At 41.4% G+C, this 26215-nt stretch overlaps 1 protein-coding gene across 13 annotated transcripts in view; it reads right to left on the bottom strand.

The window, feature by feature from the left end:
* BMAL1 (basic helix-loop-helix ARNT like 1) overlaps positions 1 to 7493 on the bottom strand; it is a 48244-nt gene extending 40751 nt beyond the window's left edge. For 6 of the 13 annotated variants that reach the window (XM_058829170.1, XM_058829182.1, XM_058829179.1 and 3 more), the window contains exon 1: positions 7283 to 7420. The gene's annotated coding sequence lies outside the window, so the exon portion shown is untranslated. The other 7 variants (XM_058829171.1, XM_058829177.1, XM_058829175.1 and 4 more) reach the window with 6 other exon arrangements.
* Positions 7494 to 26215: the final 18722 nt, after the last annotated feature.

Below are 26215 nucleotides of genomic sequence, written 5' to 3'. Positions count from 1 at the left end.
TACAGATCCAGAGATGAAAGTAAAAAGTTGTTTATTTTCTTGGCTTCTGGGTTTCAGCGCCAAAGCCAGACTTTGTCATCAATTTTTTATGTGGATTTATGAAAGAAATGACCCACCACAGCTTAATCCAAAAATACTCTGTCACAAAGCCTCTTCTTCCACATGAAGGTTGCAGTGTAACACATTTAAAACAGCACTCTTCACACCTCCTGCCTCTCCCACCTCTCCTTCAGGAATACTCACTTTGGGAGCCTCTTCCTAACCCACAGAAGCAGAAATGTTTACAAAGGCCAAGCTGCACGGCATCAGCAATCTCAGATCCCTCTTCAGGGGTAAGCACCCAGCCCTGAGCCCCAGCAGACTGCCCAGCCCTGGCTCCTTGCCTGGACAGAGGGACGGGGAACACGGATGGGAACCGCAGCCAGGAAGGGGCTGGAGCACTGATGGAACCGACACTGCCCATGGCAACCCAGCTCAAATGGTCACCAAAACTGCTGGCCAAACTCATCCAGCTGTCCACAGACGATGCCAAGGACTAACAAACCTAACTGCTGGGCACCAAAACCAGCATTTTGTCCCATCAAGGTACCAGAGCCCTGATGATCCTGTCCTGAACCATGGCCTATTTCCCACACGCTCCTTGAAAATCTGCAAAAATCCATCAGTCAGACCAGAATTCTTAGGAGGAAGGAAGGAAAGGACCAATGGATGAATGCTACTCGGGGTAACTCACACAGAAAGGACAGTCAGAAGAGTTGCATCAGCTGTATCCAGTTGTTAAAATTTGCTCTACAATGGTGAGTTGATAATCTCCACCAGGAATGGGAATGTAGAAAGTTTCTACAAGAGCTGACTGCAGTGGTCTTCTCCTCTGTTGTTTCCCCCCTCATCATCTTATTCTTGATAATGACAAAAGCATTAGAGTAAGACAAATAAAGAGCCACTCCAGGAAAATAAATGGAAAATAAAGGAAATATAAAAGAACATAGGAAAATAAAGCAGGCATTTGCTATGGAAGAGTCTCATGGTCAAGTCAGATAAATGAGGACAGGAATTACCTCATTCAACAAATAATGCCAAGTACAGTAATTGAGATCTCATTTTTGCCAGCTGGGATATCTTAAACAGACTGAACTAGATTTTTAAATGCTGTAATAGGGAAATACCCATCTTTCTTCAGACTGTCTCCTGGCCAGGCAAACTGACCAAGTTGCACATGTCTCAGATGGAGAAAAAATGTATTTACATAAACATCCTAAAACTCCTAACAGAACTGAAACAGAAAATCGCAACACGAACCCAAACTAGCATCAACTCTTATATCTTTCTGCTAAAAATAGCAATATCCAACTGCTGGCCTTGTATTTCTAAAATACAAATAACTTTTAGTACTTCTGGAATTTGGACCCAAACTGCATAGAAAGCATTTGACAATATTTTGAACAGATTGTTCTTTAATTACAGCACACTTCCAGAAATTCTAATGTTTTATATGTGACAAGTCCCTCTAAGAAGTCACTGAATCTGACTCGACAGGTTTCTAAAATAAACTACAATATTCAGAGGCTGGTTTGGTCATTGCAGTGAAAATGCATTTTAAAATAAGAAAAAAAAACCTCTATAAAAATAGGAAGAAAACAACACTATTTGCAATAGAAACTTCCAAGCCATAGTAAATTTGGTATAGATTAAAATCACAGTAACATGTTACTCTAGGGCAGCAAATTTGCCTAATATTCTTTATCAGATTGATAAGGAAAACAGTCGATTGCAGGTATCAGAGGCTTCTAAGATCACAAACATATGTAAATTTCTGTATTTATGAATTTGGGCCATATCCTGACTATAACACAAAAATATTCTTAAGCACAGTGACGGCACAGTGTTGATACCGACTTTTTTCCACTAACTCATTATGAATTAATTTCACCAATAACAAAGCAATTTGCAAACGCCAAGGTTACATGAAATGCCCTGGCAACAAAGCACATTGGGAAAGGGAACAGAGGAATAAATGGGACTCCTGTTTCTTTGTCAACAATTCTAACTTCAAACTGGAAACCCCAACGTGGTCAAGACAAGGTTAAAAAAATAAACCTCCAAAATGGACAACTGATTTTTTAATTTTTTTTTTTTTTTGCAATCTATTCTAGACCACACATTCTACTACTGAAAAATGACCAGGCCATTCAAGTCTATGGGCAAAATAACTATTATTTGCCAAGGTTATAGAAAAACTAATAAGCCAGTAGCCAAAGTGCAGCAGAAAGCCCAAAACTCAAGATTTAAAATATATTTATCAGAGGTCCTTGAGTGAAAGATAAAAATATCAGTAGAACTCAAACCAAAGCCAACATGCTGCCACTCTCAATGACTACAAGGCATATGCACAACATGAAAAATGAAAGTTTTGATATTTTAATAGATCATTTTTCTTCAAACTGGAACAGAAGTCCTAAATTTCGTAACGCTCCAAGAAAAATCCACAGACAACAAAGAAATCCATTCATAACAAGTTAAAGAGAACCCAACCAAACCAGTTCAAGGAAACTAAAAAATAACAGCCTTAAAGACAGAAATAAAAACATTCTTACAAAAAAAAAAAAAAAAAAAAAAGGAGAAAAGTTAAAATAAATGTTTATTAGCTTTATTTTCTCCTGTTTTTTTCCAGGTAGTAACTTTTTCTTCTCACTTCACCTGATAATGCTGTACTGTAGAATATTTATTTAGCAATTTCTACCAGTCTTTTTGATTTTATCCATTTTGGTCAGGCAAATTATAAAAGGCAAAGGCACCTTAAGGAAGTCTCCATGATAAAAAGAACTTGAGATTAAGAATAATAATAGTAATTTCTGAGTCCTCTGATAGTCTTACTTCATTCCCCTTTCAAAACCTGCATCAATCCCAAATGGATAAGAAAAACTTAAGAGTTTTCTGAGCAGTCCTGTATCAAGAATACATCCAATCTTTAAAACACATGGATTCCATTTGCTTATTTTTTAGCTGACATAGAAAGGAATTAAGGCACAAGGCTGCAACTGAACAAGCACTGAAGAATTACCATAAAATGCCATCCTAGGAAAGTGATTTCAGAGACCTGGTGCCCAAAGATGCTGCCTAGGAATCACCAAACATCCTTCCCAGTGCTACAGCAGCTGCAAGGTGGATTTCCATCCCATCCAGTTCAGGATTTAGCAATGTGTCTGCCGCCCTTCCCAGGGTTCTAAACTGCCTTGGACCTGTGGAAAACAGAGCCCACCAACACCTGCAAGGGAAACCCAGCCAAAACCACCCCAGAAACTACAGCCACCTGCCTCAGCTGCTTGGACTCCTGAATGGGCCCCTTGAGCCAGCAGAGAACATCAACACCTTGGGTCCCAAGAAAGGTGGCTTGTTAGTTCTCCCCTCCCAGCTGCTGCCAAGGAGATCTCCTGCTCTGAGCAGCCCTACTGGCACCATTCCTGCACGAGGCCAACCCAGTGAACTCCAGCACAGCTCCAGCACAGGGTCACAAGCGGCTCTGACATCAGCAGCTGACCCAGAAGCGCATCTGACACAGCAGACGTTGAGTAACAGCTTCTCAAATGGCAGCAGACTGAAAAGGTTACAAATTCTCCATGTGCTGCCTAAGAAATAGCTTTTTGCAGCTACAGAGGAGAAAGCTGACCTGAACAGAGAGAGAAGAAAGACAAATCCTTGCAGGGATGGCTCCTCAAACAATCCTGCACTTTACCCATGAAGAACCCATTATCAGCCAGTTCTTGAATCGAATTAAACTATCAACCAGGAACTTGAGCATCAGCTAAAATAAATTTGAAATAATACCAAACACAACACAAACTATCAATCTTCTTTGGGGCAAAGACTGAAATGTCAGATTATTTTTTTAGGTAATGAATATTCCAGACTAACAACGCCTGAAGATGCTGTTTTGATCTGCGTGCTTCTGCAGAATGGATTAAAAAAGAAATTACATTTCTCAACATCTGGTGAAAGATCAGGTTTCCAAGGAGATGAAGTCTGGGCCTTGGAAAAGTAGCCTTACTGCATTTTTCCAACAAACGGAGGTAAAAAAGGCAGGTGCAATATGCAGTTAATGGCAGTGAGTTACCTCGATATCCACCCCATTCAATTTAATAGACATCACAAGTTGTCTGACAATGTTTAGAGTCATTAAATACAAGTAAAACCAATTGGACAGTCACAACTGAGATTTCTTCCTCACACACACACACAAAAAATCCTCAAAACTTAAACAGGCTTTCTAAATAACTCAATACACCAACCCTTAGAGAGAAAAGCCTTCTGATTTTTTAAGTGCATCATTTTTCTGCTCCAGTGTCTTGAGTTTCAACTACATAACACCTGAGCATCAGCCTGGATTTGATCTGAGTAAAGCTGGAACATATTTCCTAGTGCAATGCAAGACCTCCACATCCATATAAGATATTTACATCCACCTCACAGGCAGAGCTTGCTTTGCTTCATCCATCAGCAATCTACTGCCCAAAATCTATCCACAGCAGCTCTTAGAGACACTGAAAGCTCTTGCACCAGATTAAAAATGCCATCAACCACCTCACTTGCATCTTCAAGCACCTCCAGAACACAGACAGTAATTTCTGTGGGTTGATCAAGCAGAACTTTCAATAACCAAATTTCAAAAGTTGGTAGCTGAGTTCCAGTCAGCATCATCCAGTCAGCTACTGCATTTATCAAAATCAGTTATTTCAGGCTGAAGCTCTCAAAATACGATGACAGCCAAAAATTAAAGTTTCAAAACATGTTTAATGTATCAAAGTAAATAGATAAAGCTTAAATATTGCATTCTGTAAACTTTGTGAGAACCAAAAAGCTACACAAGATTAAAAATAAGTATTTATTTTGGGCTTCTCTTTGCAGTCATTTGCATATGATATGTCTTTATACAGCTTTTATTGAAGACAACTAACTTCAGAGAACTCCCTAACACTTGGGGATACAGGCAGCTGCCTTCTACTGCTTTTCTGCCCTTTTTCAGAAACAGAATTATGGCCAAAACTGATGGTAAAGGTTAAGAATGAAAAGCATGCAGATTACAGAACTGAAAGTCACTACTGGATGCACCAAATTTACTTTGTTTCACTTAACAATAATGTATTCCTTCAGGTTTTCCTGTAGCTCCTGTCAAAGTAAAACAACACAGGCAATGGGCTCCATGCTGAAAACATCTTAAAATATTGTATTTGAGCATGCAAACAGCACTGCTGTACTGATGTAAACTGAATAGTCTGCATGTCTCCTGCTATTTCCTGCGTCCTTGATATCCATTCCCTTGGAAAACCTGCCTTCCTCACCTACAGCTCTCACAGGTCTCAGCTCTGCCACCAGTCTTGCCCAGCATCAAAGAACTGTGGGCAACTCTAAGCTCCACCAAATAAATGCAGTGAATGCTCTCTGTTCTTACCCCTGGTTGTTCAGGAGAATCCTTGAGAGCAGGTATTTGAAGGAGAACAACAAATCTCCTTTAAAGCCCCCCTACAAACATCACCAATTTTCCCACTCCATCCCTAGCGAGGGTCCCCAAGCAGGGCAGGACTCTCGGGAGCTCGTGGTGACAGGGATGTGGCAGCAGGCCCCAATTCCAGCTCTGGCTTTGTGGAATCCCAGCTCCCCAAGCAGCTTTCCTCACCTTCTTCACCTTCCCTTCTCCTGCCTACTCTCCCAAGGAACTTCTTTTACAGAGCTTGATCCCTCGCAGCCCCACTCACCACAGCTGGAAATGCACAGCGTGGAAGTGAATATGGGATAAAACAGCACAAAACCCCCATGAAATGCTGTGGCTGCAGATTATTCTACACAATTTCTACAAGCAGGGATAAAAACCCACAAATGGTCACGAGAAGCACAAACCCACAGGAGTCAAGAGGAATAAAGCCTTTCTCCTTAATAAGCAGCTGTGGTTTAGAGTAACCAGAGAGGTCTGTAGTTCCTGAGGCTTTAAAAAGCTATTTACATTTGCATATTCCTGGAGGATACAAAACATACATTCTGAAGAGGGCAGAGTTTAACCTCAGCCTTCTGCAAGACCGTTTACAGAGACAGTTACCTGGAATTAATACTTAATTGGAACAAACACTCTTCCTTTTCTCTATAACACTCTTAGCTGTGTATTGTCAGTCACTCACGTTTTAAAAAGCCCTTTTATTAAAAATAATAATAATAAAAAAAAAGATAGAACAGGTACTTTTAATACGAGCATGTTGAAAAAAAGAACTGTAGTATTTGGAATGTTGAAGCTCCAGAATTAGAAATAAAATTCTACTTAAAGACCGAATTTTGAAAAGAGATTAGATCACGCTCTGCAGCTGACCCTTTCTACCTCCCATACTACGGAAATACTTTAAAATTCCAGCAGGCATATTTGCTTCCAAGGCAAGGAAACACACCCACTTGTTCCTTCACCGTTGTTTTTCAAGTACGAAAACCTTCCCAAAACTGTTATAACCGAGGCACCGGAGTAACAGAAACCTCAGCAATTAAAAACGCCGAGTGATTCCCTTGCCTCCCCAAGCGCAAAATCCCGACCTGGGGCAGCCGCCCCGGTGTTCGCGGTGTGTTACGCTCAGAGTCGAGGGAAGCCCTTCCCTGCCTGGCCAAGGCAAGGCGCACACAGGTGTCCGGCAGGGCAGAGCCGCTCGGGACCAGGGGATCACCACGGAGAGAGCCCCGGGATGCTCCGGGGCCGGCACCTGCCGCCGTGCCACAGCCACAGGGAATTCCCGAGCACCGCCATCCCTCTGCATGGCACACGGGGCCTCCCCGCTGCCGGGGACCCCGCTGGGGCAGGGCGGCTCCCGCGGCCGGGGAAGGGGCACGGTGCCCTCTGCGAGAGCCGCCCGGTGCCTGGGGGCGGCTCGCAGCGGGGAGGGGGCACGGCCCGCCGCGGGCCCCCGAGCCCCGCCACCGCCCCTGCCCGCCGCGGGACCCCGGCCCGGCTCTGCCCGCGGGCCCGGGCCCGCCCGCCGGCCCCGTCCCCCCCGCTGCTGCCGCCCCGCCGGGCCAGCCCGCCCCGGGGCCGCTCCGGAACGGGGCCCCCGCTCCCGGGGAGAGACACAGCCCGGCACCGCCGCCGGGGGGGTCCCGCCGCCGCCATCTCCCGCTGCGGGCCCCCCCTCCGCCGCCCCTCCCGGCTCTCCCGGGGCTCCCGCGGCCCCCGGGGGCGGCGGCTCCGCCGGGGCCGCGCTGCCCCCCGGCCCCCCCCGCCCCTCAGCGCCCCCCGCCCGCCGCCCCTGGCGCTCACCGCGGCTCCGCGCGCCCCTCGCCGCGCCGCGCCCGGCCGAAGGGAGGGCGGGCGGGGGTCGCGGCCCCCCGGCAGCGCCGCACGCCCGGCGCAGGCAGCCCCCGTCCCTGACCTACTTTCCGCCTGGCTTGCCACCCGACGGCGCACCACTAACCTACTTTCCAGCCAATGGCACCCTCCCCCGGCCCCGCACCGGACGCGCCCGCCCGCCAACGGGAGAGCGGCTCCGCGCCCACCTCGCCCAATGGGCGGCCGCCGAGCGGGAAACGCCCGCCCCCCCGAGCGCCGGCGAATCCCCGGGCGGCCCCGCGGCGCCGGCCAATCGGGAGCGCGGCTGCCAGCCCGGGTCCCGCCCCCCGTCCGGGGGCGGGGCTGACGGGGAGGCCGGGGGGACCCGGATGTGGCGGTGGCGGCGGGGTCGGCGAGGGTTCGCGGCGGCTGTGCCCGGGGCGGCGGGGACGGCTCGGCCTCGCCCGCGCTTCTTGCCCCGGCGGCGCCGCCCGCTGCCCGCCCGCTCCCTGCCCCGCCGCCGGGGCTCGGCCGAGCCGCTGCGTCACCGCCGCGTGACGTCAAGTGCGAGCGTGACGTCAGCCGCGAGCGTGACGTCACGCGGCGAGGTGTGAAGGGCGTGGCCGCCCTGCCCCGGCCTCGTCTCCTGCCCTCCCTCGGCGGCGAGGGCCCGGCCCTGGACACCGCGTCGTGCCTCAGGGAACCGGTGCCTCGGGGGGCCGGTGCCTCGGGGAGCCGGTGCCATGGTCTGGCCACCTTTAGGGTCAGCTCTGGGCAGCGGTGGAATGCGGTACAGCCATCTACGGCACCGCGTTCCAGTCTAAATTTAGACAAGCCAGCAGCGTAGAGGGGATGTGTTGCAAGAATGTAATGACGGCGGAGCTGCTGTCAAATGCAAACATTTGCTAAAGGTGATTGCGTGATCGCTGCACGGGATTATCATTGCCACATCCTAATTGTCTTGTAACATTTCCTGCCCTGCCGTGCCACGTCCCAGAGGTTTGGTTTACGTTTCCTGGTGGAAGATCCCCGGGGAAGCGTGGATTGCAGCAGGATTGCAGCAGCTTTGCGTCACGGCGGGCTTGTGGCTATCCCAATGCTCAGCCCGGGACAGCATCAACAACTCCACCTGATCTGAGTGGGGAATAAACACAGGCAGCAAGTGGCCCCTGCTGGATACAAACTCTGTTCACATCAGGATGCTCCTATTCGGGAGAATGAAATACCCTACATCAGCAGGAGGGAAATGTACACCGTGGAGAGAGAGGAGAAGATGCGTCCTTTTATTTCCAGCAAAATGGTTCTGCTTTGATTTGCTTCAGCACACAGAAGTTATGGAGGTGGAGAAGTCTCCTTGACTACTTATTTCAACTCAGCCTTTGTAGTTTTGCTCATTGTTTCTACCCATCTGTAGAAATAATCTTCCTTATGGGTTCAATCACGTCCTGTGTGTTTTAACGAGCCCAGTGCCTGTTGTAGGGAGTGATGCCAGGAGTAATGATCTTTAGTTATTTCTGTAGGAGAGCAGCTTAGCAGGCCATATGTCAGATTTCCCAGTGAGCGATTGTTTTGAGTTGTTTTTACACCGTAGTTTCTATTCATGAGATATTAAAGAAAATAACAGCATCTGGTTAATGAAATCCCGAATTTCACCATATGATGATGCATATCAATCGTGTTCTGTGACTTCCCTTGAAGCAGATTGTCAGGTCAGTGTGGGGAATTTCTGTCTGTAGGTGAATCAGACATCCTATACCTTGATATTTTAAAGGTGAAGAGCCAAGAGATGACAGCTTGAAATTTGACAAGACCTGAGTTCAGCTCCTGACGCCAAAAAAGCCTGCACCACCCTTCTACCACACAGTTGAAGAGACAAAAAGCAGACAGGAGAGGTGAGGATTGACCAAAGGTAGAGCGTTTTCTCCTTGCAAGGTTCTTGAGGGAGCACTTGAAGTAGAGCACCCCACAAATCGTGGGAGCTGCTGGGCAGAGCAGCTCAGCTGTGTGCTCAGGGCACTGTGCACTCTTGTGTCCAGCACAAGAGCAGAAGCATTTCCCCATCCACACAACTCTCACCTGATGAATTTTCACATTTTATGCTTTTTCTTTCTAAGAATGTAGTAAAGTAGACCTTGGGCAGAACATTAACTGCCCCCCCAGCTTGTTAATATGTTAATGGTTACACCGTGTTTAAACACCAAAATTTACACTCATTTTTGGCTTAAAATGACAATTTAAAAGCAGGAAGAGGGTGTGCTATGTGGCAATTGTACTGAAAACTGTGGTTTATTCATAGAATATTGGGAAAAGCAGCTCATGTTCCAGCTGATTTTCCTTCCTGTATTCCCATTTGAATGCTACAGTAAAAGCTTTCCAGGTCGTAGGATTTTGACTTTGTGTCAAGAAGAGTGGCAGATATGATCTCCATTAAATGCAGCCTACTTAAGGTATGATAAGGCAGTATCAGTGGTTTCACTTTAGCATCTGCAAGTCTTTAATTCTAGGTAACTTTTCCTCTGCAGAAAAAGGAGTCTGGTTTCTCAGCTGATAACCCAAAAACTGATAGGTTTTCTTTCGTTTGGGTTTATTTTTGGGCAGGGGTTGCCTTCAAGCAATCTTGATATATCTCTGGAACACTCACAGATGTTGAGAAGTCACCAGCCAAAATAGTTCTTTGATGTTTTAGATGTGTTTTCTCTCAACCAGGATTCATGACCCCAGCTAGAGACACAGAGGACACAGATCTCCGAGTCTTTGGAGGGTGAATTTTTGTGAAATGGAGATAGAATTCTATGTGTTTATTTTTTAACGCCTTCCAAAACGTGTGTGAGATAGGACATCTCTTTTAGCACCTAGCTGTGGATCCAGCTGCTTTAGAGCATTTTAACCAGCTGCTGTTTGTTCATAGCTGTGCAGTATTAATTAACCTGTCTTACCTTTTTATCCAACCTCCTTCTCTTTTGTTTCTAGACATACAAGCTGTGATCTTACCTACAGCTGGAGGAGTCAAAGCTCAGGGAAAATGAGACTCAATCATTTGAATCTCTGGATTTCTTGTTCTGCCTCTACATTAAAATCCCCAGAGATTACTGAGCCCTGTTTCTGACCCTGTTACAAAGAGCTGGTGCCTTGCTTCAACCCACTTGTGAGGGCAGAAGAAACTGCAAACTCTGGCTTGGATTGTTTGCAAACTGATGCAAAAACCCTCCCAGTGGTGACCTGTTACCTGTGGTCTGTCACAGCTCCTCTGTGGCTGGCTCAGACCTCTGCTAAATAAAGGATTTACTAAAATAAGCTATTGCAGACTCATTCTTTTCCCAGTTCATCCAATTCTTGAGTTATTACAAAGCCTAAACCAGGGGGACATTAGGTTTTTCTGCTTTTGTTTGTATAAACACTTGCTGCTTTAAAGGGTGTGCCTCCTGCCACAATGTTTCCATGTCTGAGCATTAATTTCATAAATATAAAGCAATAAATGTTGACTTTTTCATGTACCTGCTTCCTCCTGAGCTTTTTAAAATCCATTCTTCTTCCTGCTGGCCTTTATCTTAATTTAATGGGCTAAAAGCTAGTTTCAGGCAAAAAAGGGAGGATTCCTATACAATCCATTGATTTCAGCCCTGTGGTCCCTGAGAACACCAATTAATATTCAGAGACTCAGTAGGAGCTCCCAGGAACAGGAGGAAGAATCTGAGGAGGAAAATCAGGCTAAAGCCAGGGAATTAAGAAATTCTAAGTACTTCTTCACAATATATTTTCAATCTTTACACAAGGTTCAGGATAAAGAATTCCTATCTTTATCTGGATTTGACCTTAATGAAGGTTAAAGCACTTCAGAGTTTTTACCTCATTAAAAATATATGGAATTGAGTTTGTATTTCAGAGTCTGGAAGTCTGAACTTAAAGAAGATGTGGTAAACTGTAAATATGTTTAGAAAAATTTAGTGAATATAGTATTTTAAGTTGAAAATTCTAAAAGGCTGCAGCCTTTTCAAAGAACATTTTTTTATTATTATTTTATTTTTCCTGGGATTTTATTAAAATGTTTCCTAGAGTTTTATTTATCATTTTTGTTGATAAGAAATCAATATTCATTCTTGGAGTAATTTTGAGTCAACCCCATACTTATTGCTTACATTGAATGCATCACATGCAAACCTAGAGTTAGCTGGTGTGAGATTCTTCCCTCCTTTCACAAAAAGTAATAAAGAATTCTAGAAGCCGTTTTGTGGCCAAAGACACTCTTATATTAAAATTGCTGAAGTGTTTCTTCAGGATTTACTGAGGACACTGAAGATTCAGGGTAGAGTTTTGCTGCCCTTTCTTGGTAGGGGTCTTAAAATTTTCTAAGTTCCATTAAACACCCAAACTTTTGGTTTTGGTACTGAAATTAAAAGAGGATGGATTTCAACCAGCCTCGATTTGCTTGTTCTGAACTGTCAATAAGAAACAGAAACAGTTGAACAGAAAAGTGTAGCTGGGATTGTAAATGTCATTTAAATAGTATTTTTTTTTAACTGAACAGTCACAGACTGCATTAATTACACAAGTATAATATCCTCCCTTTTAGATTGGAAAAACAGGCCTGGAGATGAATGAGTTGGTCAGGATTACACCCACATATTAAACCACAATTAGAGCTGGAGCAACTCATGGCAGCCTTCTGAAGAGTTTGGGGAGTCCCTCAGCACCTCCACTTGGTTTTCCATATCAGCTACACAAAACATTTCACTTTCACGAGAAAATCCTGAAGCTTAGGGCATATTTTGGAAAAAAAAAAAAGCTTTGCAAACTATAAAAGTGAGGGGCTTGATTCTCTTTTCAGTTGGTGCTGATAACTCTTCATAGGAACTTAACAAGCCATGGTGGGAGGATGGATTCCCAGATTGACAGGCTATAATAGGACTTTATTTTTGGGTTTTTCATCTTGTAAATAGACTAGACCTTATTCTGGAGTTTTTGTTTCATTTTTACACAAAGTTCAGCGTTGGTTTCGTGCTTGTTCCACAGAGACACCTGCAAGCTCTCAGGGTTAAACACATGACATGGGTTGTTCTTCCCCTCAGCATTACACCTTTCTGTCCAGGGTTTTATAAGGATTAAGATGCTTCCAAAGCCATGAGTGGCTGCAGACAGGAAAAAGGGAAAGAGCAATGAATCTTTCATGTTTCATGCTAAGCTACCACTTCTCCGTTGTCTACTAATTAAGCAATCTATTAATACTGCTGTGGCACATACTAATGTTAGACAAAATCCAGTTTGGTTGCTAGAGAAGAAGCTGCTATTTAAAAAGCAGAGCAAAAGCAGACTAATTCTGAGGCTTATATCAACCAGTAGGTGTGCCTGGAGTGTTGTAAATGGGAAAGGTGGGAGGACTCCGTCTTGTTATTAGTGCATGTAGAAAGGCAGGAAGTACTTAGGGAAGGTTTCCCTCTTGTTCTGAGTTCCAGGAAAGTTATTCAGCCAAACACATGAATCACAAAGCAGACTAGAAGGGAGTTTCTTCTGTGTGGCATGAAAATAACAATCTTGAAGCCTGAGAAGTGAAACAGTTTGATGCTTTTGTTCCGCTGCAGATTTTTCATGGAAAATAGCAACCCCACGGATATCTGACAATGAAATGTCTTAGTGCATGAAATGTGAAGTTTATATAAGAGAGAGTGTCTTACTCATCAGCTGCTCTATTTTAAGCCCTGCTCAGCTTGAGGACTTTCATTTTGTGATCTATTTGGACAGCAGCTGGTGCATTAGAGTTTTACGTTAGCTGACATCTTTACCATCTAAAGGATCCTTAACATAATCCTGTAAAACCCATTCTCATATTTGTGCTCAGTCACTCATATTTCATCTTAGTGTCTTGTCTTTCCCCATGGACATTTTCTGTCCATTTCATGTTAAGAAATGGTCGGTGTATCAACAGCATTAAAGGGATGTTTCGTGGTGATGTGATCGAAAAATATGTGTATATACAGCAGATGTCATAAAATGGATGTGCCATTTTGGTGACTGCAAAAGGCAATGGAAAGGAATCCATAGTAACATATGTTGGGAATAAATTCCAGCAGCTACCACAAATAACAGAAAAGATGGTATGTATTAATAATTATATACAAAGATGAGCTGCATGCAGGATTTAGATTCACTTGGAAATATTTACACCGTGGAAGAGTGAAGTGGATGCCAAGTTGCAACCTAATTCCAAAATCCAACAATTATCAAGTAGTTTTCATCTTGCCATAAAGTCCTAGGACTTCATGGATCTGTTCATGCAAAAATAAAAAGTCATTTCCATCTTTGTGGATTTAAAACCCCAGACAGCTCCAAACAAATGACAAAGCAGTCCTGAGAGAAGCTGGAGTTGCCTGTTCCTGGAGATGCCTGGGGAAAAGACTGATGTGGAGCAAGGGCAAGACCAGGCGCTGTTGAGGGGTGGCAGGCACCGGAGCCTCGAGCACAGCATGCACTGTGATGTTTTTTCCTGAATCCCACACCTTTTACACCCTGATGTCAGCTCCTGAGCACACTGTGCTGCTGTGCTCTGGGAGATGTGAGCTGGAAACTGAGGCTGGAGGTGGCAGGGTGTCCCACTGATGCCTGCAGGTGCTGGGAGGGTGATCTGACTCTTTTCTCAGCAGCAAAAGTTGCCTAGGAAAGGTGGAAAGATACTTTTCCTGGCACATTTTGTTTCCCACGGGAGAGACCTGGCATCCATTGTGTTTCGTGTGTTTAGCCAGCTAAAGACTTCAATTACTCCTTGAAGCCTTAAGCACAAACATCACACTCAACTTATTCTCACCCAGACTGCTGCTGCAGTCCCTTGGGCTTGAAGGGAGGGATTTCCCAAAGGAAACCAAGGGGACTTTATCCTGCCCTTGCTCCCCAGGAGTGCTGGCCAGGAGGTTCTGCACTGCCAGTCCTCCAGCTCCGCTTTCACACCAGGCTTGCATCCACCACTCGTTCCTCCGGCACTTGCCCAAACACCTTGAACTTGCAGTAAAGCTACAAAGCTCCCTGATCTGACACAGGCCCCAGCTCCTCTCCACACCCACCCCACGCCTTCCTGAATCTGCTAATTAATTTCCTGCACCTCACTGGGAGTGGCATCAATTTGAACTCTTCTTGCACTTCTTTGATATCAATGTGATGTTTATATTTCCATAGGTGACCACAAACATGAAAATTAGGGCCTTTATAGAAATTATTTTGACTCATATCTTGTATTGTTTTATGCTTTGAGAGCAATTATTTTTTCTTTTTCCTTCTGAAACAAACCCCTGTAGTTCTCAGTGTGACGAGCAAAAGGACGCTCATCAAAGCGACCTGTTATACTGTCTATCTTCAACATAACACAAACCTATCCCCAAATGCGTGTTTGGAGACAAAAAGGGTGTGGAAGGACCAGTCTGGACCACAGTCATGCTGTTCTGAAAGTCCTGCTGATGTTTCCTCAGAGTGTGACACAGCAGTGTGGCCGTGGAGTCAGAGGGAGTGGAGGGAGCGTGATTAAAACATTCATTGTTGCCAGAGAAATGAGGCTCAGTCTAAGCACATGGTTATGCCTTGCTCTGAGTGCTGCAAGTTTCTCTGATTTGTTAATCAATGTGAAAAACAAGGTTCACATTATTTTTATAGAATTTAAAAGTTTAATAAAAAAATACAATTAGGAGAAAAAAATAAAGTAAAGTATACAGATACAGCCGGGTGTCTCTGCATTCACCTTACTAACACAGGATTGTCCCTTAAAAACAGAACCCTGCTACATATCCATAAATTCTCATACATATTCAGACATTCTCCTTAGGATCTTTGATGTTCTTCTGTTTATTTTTCTCTTGCCCCCTTCCCAATAGATCAAACTTCTTGGCACCGTTGAGATTTACATTCCCTGATACCAGAAATGCAATAAATTCCTCCCCCCAGAGTTCTGGTCACTGCTGTCTTCATCTGGATAAGAGAGTTTACAAAAGGAAAAAAAGATCTCCAGCTATCTTTTTCAGTCTTTGGGTTACACAAACAAAAGTAGTTTTTGTTTTAATGCTATGTCATGGCTTAACATACATGTATTATACCACTATTCCTAAGTTTCATTAATAACAGAAATAAAGAAGACTATATTATTACAGCTAAATTTTCTAATCCTATACATATAATATTCATTATAATACTTGCGAAAAGCCAATAATATGATTTGCATTTATAACATCAATGACCAAAACAATGCAGGTTTTTTAATAAAAAATGCTGGTGGGCAGTTGCACTTCTTGTCCTGTATCACTTCAATGATTTTCACAGCACGCCAATGAAATTTAAGATGATCTGTATACGCACTTACCATGTTTATTCCCAAAGGAATTTCTTTGCTTCCTTGGATGTGCTTCCAGGAAGTTGTTTAGTTATCAGCTTTATGTGCTACGAGCCAATGTTTGAAACAGAGATGGAGAAGCGATGCATGAGATTACAGGGAAGTCTTAACAACTTTAATGACAGACAAACGTGCATCACCCAAGAGAATAAAACCCTGTTCAGTGTTTCCTCACATCTCCTCCTGCGGCCAGAGAGCCCAGCCTTGGTGTGAAACCTCCAGCTCTCTTCCTTCTGTGCCAAGAAAATCTGTGCTAAAAGTCTTGCCTGTCTTCTCAGGAGGGTAATCCCTTTAGGTATGTGGTTTTCTACACTTGATCTTCTAATTAATTCCAGCTCCAAGGTGGAAGTAGCAGCTTGGGGTAGCCAATTATTTTGAGTTTCCTCAGGTTTGCTTCCATAATCCTTATGCTGTGTCATACTTAATTATGTTGGTGGCATAAAACAACATGAAGCGTTATTTTTTGTATTTTTAAAGTCTCTCAAGATCCTCCACTGAAATACAAGATAAAATTAAAATCATTGCTCTTTTTGCTGGTGGTACACCTAATTCCTTTTTCATGGTATCTTTTTGTTTGTGATTTTAGGTACTAGCTTGAGGTTCAGAGGGTAAAAGGCTAAAACAGCACAGATAATAATGTAAGTTAATCAGTAATTATATTTATTGGCCAATGTGAAGATTTTGCACTAATAAAAAACCAAAGACTTCTATTACTTGGCCTGTATTCAGACATTTCTACCTGTTGCATTTGGTATTTCTCATGAGTATTGAGTTCCCAGATATGATTAAAAAAAGAAATCACACACTTAGTGGAAATATGAAGAGTAGCCAAGATTCTCTTGGCACACTAGAAATGCATTCTGTATTTCTCAGTAACACTATGGAGTCCATCTGGATTTTGTAATAATCTGTGGGGTTGTGTAATGAACCCTAGCTCAGCATATCTGCCAAGGTATACAAGGTAGATCTGAAACTGAAACTACAAATAAAATGACAAAGAAATTACAAGAAAATGATGTTCAGATGGTATCTTCATTTTTCATGGCATTAACCTGATCCTGAGTTTAAAATTTAGTGAAGACCTGAAAAACAATTGTGGCAAGTGGAGAAAATAGACAATGGTATGATGACCAAACCACAGCTGTGAGAGACAGTAAATGTGTATTTCCTTCAGCCCAGAATGTCTCACTCTTGACCTACAATAATTGGAATTATTGAATTATTTGAATAATCTGAAGACAGTTCTGATTCTGCAGTTATTGGTGGACTAAAGAAAAGGAAGTGGTGAGATTTGGGCTTTACTGCACCAGCCTCATGTACACAGTGTGTAGGGGTTTTTTTCTGTATTCATTATTTTATCTTCCAAGCAGATGTAATTTGCTGAGAGAAATTATTGAAGAGATTTTTTTTTCTCTGTTGATAGTCATGCCTTGCTTTTTACAGCAAAGAATGGACACGTTTTCCTTTTTTATTCCAAAGGTGTCTCTTTTTGAGGATGGCTGTGCTTGAGGAGTGGAGCAGTGGCTGGTTAAACAGGGAAGTCAGTTAAATATGTCACAGGGAAGGCAGTTAAATATTCACTATTATTATTATTATTATTATTATTATTATTATTATTATTATTATTATTATTATTATCTATTTCTATTTCTATTTCTATTTCTTTTTCTACTTCTATTTCTATTTTAATTTATATTTATATTTATATTTTTGTTTCTATTTCTATTTCTATTTCTATTTCTATTTCTATTTCTATTTCTATTTCTATTTCTATTTCTATTTCTATTTCTATTTCTATTTCTATTTCTATTTCTATTTCTATTTCTATTTCTATTTATATTTCTATTTATATTTATATTTATATTTATATTTATATTTATATTTATATTTATATTTATATTTATATTTATTTAATTATTATTATAGGGTAGATCAGTCAATAAGTCCTCAGGTGAGTGTTTGCTTGCCTGGGGTATTTCAGTGTCTGTTAAATTTGAGGCTGCCAGCAGAGGATGAGGAAACTCTTGATGGTTCTTGGTGCAGGCAATCCTGATCCATGAAAATTCTGCTCCTTCCAAGGGGCCTTTTCCAGCCTTTCCATGCATATTTTTACTCTTGCTATTCACTCACTAACCATTTTCACCTCTTGCTTGTCTCTGCTTTTAAACTACTCCAGACGCACTCAGTGCTTTCAAAACCAACCTTTAAAGGCATTTCCCTTTATTTTCTGTAGGAAGCCACATGCTTTTAAGCAATTAAATGGCTTTGTGACTTTGTTTTTTAAGTTGTTAATGCAGCTGGTAGAGATTCAATGGGCTTTCATGTGCAGCAAATTCATCATATATCTATTTTCTGTCTCCCAGCACCTCTGGGAGTTTGAAGTTGGGCTCTGAGTAGCTCTTCATATTTCCATGGTTACAAGTAGTCACAAGGGTTTTGTTAACCCCCAAAAGCAGAGTGATTATGTCTTTTTTTTTTTTTTTTTGGTCATAAGAAGCATAAAATGAACAAATTAGACTATAGATATGAAAAGATTGTTTAAAACACTTCAATAAAAACTTTTAATTTTCATTCACTCCAGAAGTGTTGGGGCCTTTTGCCACACCTGTGGCTATGTCACACTTTTTGCAAAGGTGAGTTTTTACCTGAAGACCTGAAGGATTTTCTTTCTTGCCCTTTTAATTGTGCGTGGGATTTACAATCAATTTACAATTTACAAAGTGTTTGGGGCAAACAATGCAGGTTCAGAGCTCTGCTGTGATTAAATAATCAGCAGTGACCATTAACAATTACTGTGGGTATTATTCCTTATTGTTAAAGACAGAACAAGTGGAGGTAAGAAGCATAGATGTAGGCACATCCACATCAGAATTTCAGACCTCAAATTGCTGCATTCCTTTCAAACAAAATGCTGACAGAAAGTCCCTTCTGACTTTCAGATCTCACCTCTTGTTGAAGCCTAGATTCTTCCTAATAAATCCTACTTTTTCCTGATAAATCAAGTGCAGAGAGCTGCACCTTCTGTGAGTGGATAAGTGTTAGAGACCCTTAAGAGGAGAAGGCAGCAGGAAGGAGCAGTGTTTTTTCTGAGAGGCTTTCTCAGACTGAAACAGGTTTTTTTCTCCCTGTGGAATAGTCTCAGGGGGCTGTGTTTTGTTATGGTACCCTGTGAGGAAGAGCTCTAAATCAAAGGGAGGTTTCTGGATCTTCCCTGGACAGAACAGGCAGTGAGCTGCTGAGGGCAGAGAAGTGACAGGGAGTGATAAAAGCAAGCTGGAGAAAAGTCTCTAATAGGAAGAGGATATCTTGTCTGCTGAAGAGGTTTTGTACAGTGATAGAAGCACTGACTGGAACTGGAGAAAGGCTGAAAGCTCTGCCAGGGAGAGAGACTGAGGCTCTGTTACCACCTGTACAGTGTTACTACTTCAATGCATACAGCAAAAGAATCTTCCTCATTGAAGAGGAGAAAATGCCTCCTTTTCCTTTCCTTCTGGCAGGTTTCTTTTTAGCTGGAGGTACTACAATTGCTGAGTCTTTAAGCCAGTAGAGCTGATTTGGTAGTAAAGTAACAGGTGACACAGTAAAATAATGTTTAAATAGTACAGCTACAGGAGAAAGAGGTCTATTAATGGGGGAAATGGACCAAACCCCACCTATTATAGTCTGTCTACTCAGCTGAGAGGGAGGCAAGGGTAAAACACAACAGCTTTATCCTCAGAGTGAATTCTGAATGTTGATGGAAGGCCAGAATCGCAGCGGAGTGCATGGACACACAGCTTATATTCAGATAGGATGTGTCAGAGAATGTTTAATTGTACAACAGATCCAAACACTCCCCAGCACAAACCTCATCTGTGGATGAACAGCTCCTGGAAATGGAACAAAAACTCCTCTGGAGTCTTGAGCTGGCACCTCACTGTCGCAGTTGTTGGGTTGGATGGGCAGGGAACGTGTCTGGGATGTTTGAGGTGCCAGTGCCCATTTCTCACCCACGTGGAACAGCAATTAGGCAGAGCAAACACCAAGGTCCTGCTCCCAATCTGCCACTCAGGCCAAGGGAGCTGGCTTGGTGACTGAACCTGCCTGACAAGGTGGTGGCAGGGTGCCACAAGTGCCACCAAGCATCTGGAAAGGAGCATGAGAGCACCCAGAGCAGGGTAACTGGGGAGGGTTTTGACCTGTGACTTCACCAGCTGGATCAGGTGCCAGGAGATGGCAGCTCCTGGATCTGGGGATTTTCTTTCTGCCAGCTTTAAAGTGCTCAGGAACTTGCTTTTTTTTTTGTTTGGGTCTTTTTCAATCAGGGTTTTGAGGCTGGTGGCTGCTGCTCCCTTCATCACGGAGTTCTCTCCTTGCAGTGCAGTTACCAGGAGATGAGAATGTCCTCTCACTTCTCCTGTGAGCGTCTTTTTATTCAAACCAAGCACTTTGCTTCAAACCCATTGGCACACAGCAGGATTCTCAGTGTTCCAGGCAGTAATTGCCAAGGTAGCAAAGTCAGAAAAGGAAAATATCAAGTAGATGCATAATTAGTGTGGAATCTCTCTGGAATCCTGTAAATTGGCATGAGAAATTCAAATTATAGGTCAAACCAATTCTTCTGTCTCCAGAGTAAGAAAATCACCTCTTTGGAATTTCAATGGGAAATAAATTCATTATAAACTTACTGTCAGAAAACTAGAATATCCTAATATTTAGTTAAAATATTCTAGTATTTTATAACATATTGTTACATCCGTGCTTCTAAAACTATTAGTGACTGCAGTAGAACTTGTGTGTAGTTTGTGGATCTATATATATAAATATAATCCTTGTCTCAGAGCAGTTTTGCCATTTGCCTGGGGAAGATCCTTGACCCCTCTATATGACAAAAATTGTTTTTAAGGAAAATGTTCCTTTATAGACTATTCTAGCAACAGGAGAATGACAAAAGGCAAGGAGAAGACAAAAACTATTTAATAGAAAAACAAAGATAGTCCTGTTAGGAATGGGAGATGAGAGCTGATCCTTTCCTGGCTTCTACAGCCTTGGGGTTTTTGATTCTCCCAACACTTTGAGCTGAGTCCCTCTGTGAGGAGCTGTTCAGTTGTTTATAAACCTTTTACTTCCTGCATTAAAAATTGGGAATAAATTTGTTGTTTGGTACCCTCAAGAACATTAGTTTGTTCTAACCTCTCTTCACTTTTCCAGTTCTTACTCTTTGGAAGGCAAAATTTTTAGGGGGTTAAAATGTTTATTTTATCATAAAATCTTGATAAGGTTCTAAATCCAGCTGCAACCTCTGGATCACCATGAGAGGCCAAGGCCCAGAGATGATCCCTTTGCAGGGTTACTTTCAGGGAAGTGGGAGCAGAAAATCAGGAGTTATGTTCTGATAGAAAAAAAAAACCCGAAGTAAGAGCTTTCTTGTTATTCTGAAATTCTATTCTATTCTATTGTATTCTGTTCTGTTCAGATCTGTTCTATTCTGTTCAGATCTATTCTATTCTATTCTATTCTATTCTATTCTATTCTATTCTATTCTATTCTATTCTATTCTATTCTATTCTATTCTATTCTATTCTATTCTATTCTATTCTATTCTATTCTAGTCTAGTCTAGTCTAGTCTAGTCTAGTCTAGTCTAGTCTAGTCTAGTCTAGTCTAGTCTATTCTATTCTATTCTAGTTTTGACAATCTTCCCTTATCATTTTTCACTCTTCACAGATGTCCTAAAAACGCCTGAAGTGCGTATTCAAGAGTTTCACAAAGGTTTTTAAAGCAGAATCTGAGCCTGCCAGGACCCAAGTGTGCAAAACAATCTGCAATTCTTTCTTCTCCACACGCTCTGGTTCTGGTGGTGAAGGTGGAAAACCTCTCACAGCATCCATCAGGGAGGTTTTGGGCCAATTTTGTGAAGATTTTTTGACTCACAAGGAACATTTTTATACTTGTATGTTTGCACTTTTGGGTTGCAAGCCTAGAGTTTGTCAAATGTGTACAAGAAAACTTTTTTTAAAAAGAAAGAAGATGATAAGGCAGTATCATGGTGCTGGCGTGAAAGAAAATATCAAATTAAATGAAAGCTCAGATTTTTAACTCAATCAGGAGATACCACTCAGATCCGAGCATGTTGTTGTCTCTCAAAACTATCTCGTTATCTAAATGTTTATAGCAATTACACAGAGAACCTCAGTTCGGATAAAGAGACAAAATACTCAACAATTATAAAATAAAGCATTAATTAAGACCTTTCTACAAATGAAGTGAGAGCAAAACCAAGTTTTCCTTTTATTTTATTGTGTAAATACACAATTTAATTTCTCTCATGTTTGGAAAGATCCTTTTCAAGCCACGAAATCCACTTAGCAAGGGATGGATCAGACCCAGGGAAATGATTGTCAGAGGGTTCAGTGAATTCAGGCCTCTGCTCAGGTTGGCTGCTTTGTTATTCTGCACAAAAATTGATTTTTCTGTGTGTTTGCAGTGTCTGCTGCATGTGCTGGGAGCACCAGGAGAGGGCAGAACCACACAGGGAGTGCTGGGTGCTTAAAGGAAAAATGAGAAACACGAACAGATTTGCTGGCAGCTGTTATTTAATAATGTAATAAATAAATGTAATTATAGAAATAAATGTAATTTAATAATTTCATAATGTTCACCTGAACTCAGATATTCAGAAATGATGTATTTTCTACCTGAGTGTTTTATTGCTGCTCTGCTGCCAGGGAAGGTTTGTGAAGGGAAGGATTTCTGGGATTAATAGTGCTGTGAGCAGAGCTGCAGCTTTAACTGGGTTATTCAGTGTCCACTTGAAATGTATTCTCATTTTCACTATTGAAGGTCACAGGAAATCTGGTTTATTTGGCTTTTTCCCCCCCTTTTTTTCCCCCTAACGGTAGTCTGGTTTCTCATTGAATTTTTTTGGGAGTTGGTTTTTTTTTCCCTTTCTTCAGGTCTAGAAGAAAAAGTTCAAAACCAAAGCGTCTATTTTTAATATATATTGTAAAATATGAGCCAAATTAGCTGTAAAACACATTAAAATTAACGTTTCTCTCAAAAACCCGACCAGAATGTGAGAATCACTTTTATTTTCTGTAGAGAACCTGACTTAAAGGCACCTCACTCAGAGGGGCCTTTAAATTTAAATTTAAATTAAGCCCAGATTTAAATCAATCAATGTACTTTGGATAAACTGGGCTGTTGATAAAGTGTTTTTTTTTAACAGAACAAAATCCAGGATTTTTCCCCAGTGGCTGCAGCTTGAGGAAAGAGAAGGGGGAACAGTCCCAGGACTTGGGGAAGAGGAGAATGAGGGGTAAAGGACAGCTGAGGTGACAAAGACCTTCACTGTTTGTTGTGATAGAGTTTTGGCTTAATTATAATTTGTTATTGTAGGGTTTTTCTAGCAAAGGTTCCTCTGTTGGGTTTTTTTCTCCCCACTGGGAGTTAGATAGATATCATCAAATAATCCTAATATTTATGCTGCAATAAAAAAAAATTATTCATGCTAATGGTAAGCAGCTGTAATAAACTTTATTTTATAATTTATATATATTATAATGATGTATTATAATGATACATTATAATTATATGTTCTATATTCTATATTCTATTGTCTATATTCTATGTTTTATATTCTATATTATATATTACATATATTATATTCTATTATATTATCTATTCTATGTTCTATGTTCTATGTTATATATTATGTATTTTATATTTATATTTATATTTATATTTATATTTATATTTATATTTATATTTATATTTATACTTATATTTATATTTATATTTATATTTTGTATTTTATCTACTATATTTTATATCATATACAGTGTATCATATATTTTATATATTGTATATTGTATAAATGTTATATATTATAATTAATCTACCAGTATCTGAGCCTGCTTTTGTTTGTTTAAAGAATGGCAGGAGTGTGTTTAAGCAAGTTCTTGAGATCTATAAAGTGCAATTGGCTCAATATATCATCAAAATGAAGTGGCAAAAATGGTGTCAGCTGGAGGTAAGCAGGCAGAAGGATTTGGGGGATGTTTAAATCACTCACAGTAAAAGCAAAGCAACCTTTTGCAAGGTAAAAAACACCAATATTATCACAGGAGTGCTGTTTTAGGAGCTCTAATGGATATTGAGCTCTGGCTAAAGGAAGAGAGGGTTGCTGTTTGCTCTGAGCTGTGCCTATTCTATTCTATTCTATTCTATTCTATTCTATTCTATTCTATTCTATTCTATTCTATTCTATTCTATTCTATTCTATTCTATTCTATTCTATTCTATTCTATTCTATTCCATTCCATTCCATTCCATTCCATTCCATTCCATTCCATTCCATTCCATTCTTGTTTTGACAATCTTCCCTTATCATTTTTCACTCTTCACAGATGTCCTAAAAACGCCTGAAGTGCGTATCCAAGAGTTTCACAAAGGTTTTTAAAGCAGAATCTGAGCCTGCCAGGACCCAAGTGTGCAAAACAATCTGAAATTCTTCCTTCTCCACATGCTCTGGTTCTGGTGGTGAAGGTGGAAAACCTCTCACAGCATCCACCAGGTTGAGTTATGTGACCTGTGATGTTGAAATTCCCGTGAGGGGCTCACACAGCTGTGCAGTATTTTTCCACCAACCCCACCACAGAACAGGTGTGGCTGTGAGGCACAGCCCCAGCACCTGCCTGGTGTGAAACCATTCAGATATTTAATATATTGCAGGCACAGAATGCCCATCTTCCTGGAGAACCCTGCCTCAGGTTCCAGCTGCTCCTTCCAGCAGTGTTGTTATGGGGGAGACAAATCTTGGAGACAAATCTTGGAGACCTGAGCCCAGTGTAAACTGATGCAATTTGTGTTTCTGCATCTGCAAGCCAAACATTTTGAAAGCACATCCTCCCCTGGTTCTCAGCATGAGAACTTGGCAGCCCAGGCTATTCCTGTGCCCACATCCATTTTCACTTAACTCACTTGAACAAAAGCATCCAGCTAGAGTTTAAAAGTGCTTCTAATATTAACTCTGTTCCTTGGCAATTTCATCTGACAGAACTTCCAGCTTCCTGTTTAACATTTTCAAAAGGGAGTTGTGTTCTGAAGGCCAAAATAGCCCTGCACTGAAATCTGGATGTAAGGATCCAGATAAATATAGCATCTTGAGCTAATTTTTATTGTTTGAAATGCAAATAAACACAAGCTTTACTTGTCAGGATGAACTTGCTGGCTGATTTGGATCAACAGATGAAGCCAAGGCTGTAATTGCATGGAAATATTGTTTTGAGAATTGAATCTGATTAATTTTTTTAGAGCCTTATCTTCTATATGCTGCTTCACTTTTCTCAGTGAAAAAAAAAACAAACATGGGATCCAAGTTTCTCTTGGCTTTTTAGTCTCCTTCAGTCTGACTACAACTTTAGTAGCACACAAATTAAGATATCTCTATGTAAATCTTTTCATTCATGACTTCTAATTCAAAATGCTCTTCTATTATTAATGGTTAGTGAATGAATAATGTTTGAAGCCATGAAGAATTATGGTAGATTTATTCAATTTACTTTCACCTGGAATCTGGAATATTTTTACATTACCTGTTTGGAATTTTACCATCTTATGAGCTGCCTCAAGCATTTCTTCTGGTGTTCTCCTTTGTCAGGTAAATTGCTGTATAAACTAATAGAGTTTAGAGAAATTAACTTGCTGAGACCCCGTTTCTTTCACAATTCTCAAGATTTGTACTACAATGAATTATAAAACTCACTGATCTCTCCACTAGGGTAAAAAACTTTATTACTAGTCACTCTCAATTCCCTAGCCAATTTTCAGTCACTTCTTCCAAAATAGCCTGGAAATGCTTCTTGACTGAGTGGAAATTGCAGGGTTTATTCTCAAATACAGCAATCACATGGAATTCTGCTTCCAACCTAATGCAGATTATATCTAGAGTGGATTTTTCCTCCTGAATTTCCATCAGTGACTCTCAAGAGCTGATTCAAATAAGTGGACAATAGACAGCAGCTGGTGTTTTCTGTTGTCATATGAAAATGTCAATTATTTTGTTCTTCAGGGAGATAAGAGTGTTTCTGTGACTCTTTATTCCTGTGTCTTGAAAACAAATAATCTCCTATTGCTAGAGATAAGTTTGTTTGCACCTCCCTGTTTATGAACTCCTGGCATGTTCAAGAGAGATCAGAATTCTACCTACAAATTTCTGCTACTTCTAAAAAGAATACTTTGTTCCCCTGGAGTTCTAGGAAATATCTGTATTATTCTGTAGCTGAACAAATAATCTGTATCTAATCTGAAAAAGTTTCCTCTGAGAGCTTCTTTTTTTTTTTTGGCTTATTGAGTCTTACTTGAGTTGAATTTCTGAAGCTGTGGATTAGATGTAACTCGATATGTTACTTCTTCAAGTGTTACATTTTTGACATGAAGTGGGAAATTATTTTTATTTTAATTCTGTCGACAATTCTTAGCCTTGCATTTTCAAAAGCAAGATGCCCTGTTCAGCTCCCAGCTCCTTAAATGTTGCAAGGATAAAAATTTCCTACGAGTTTAAATGAGCTCAGAAACTCTTGG

Source organism: Poecile atricapillus, chromosome 1 (genome assembly GCF_030490865.1).
Source record: "Poecile atricapillus isolate bPoeAtr1 chromosome 1, bPoeAtr1.hap1, whole genome shotgun sequence".
In the NCBI taxonomy this organism is placed as follows: domain Eukaryota; kingdom Metazoa; phylum Chordata; class Aves; order Passeriformes; family Paridae; genus Poecile; species Poecile atricapillus.
This window is presented reverse-complemented; position numbering and strand designations above follow the sequence as displayed.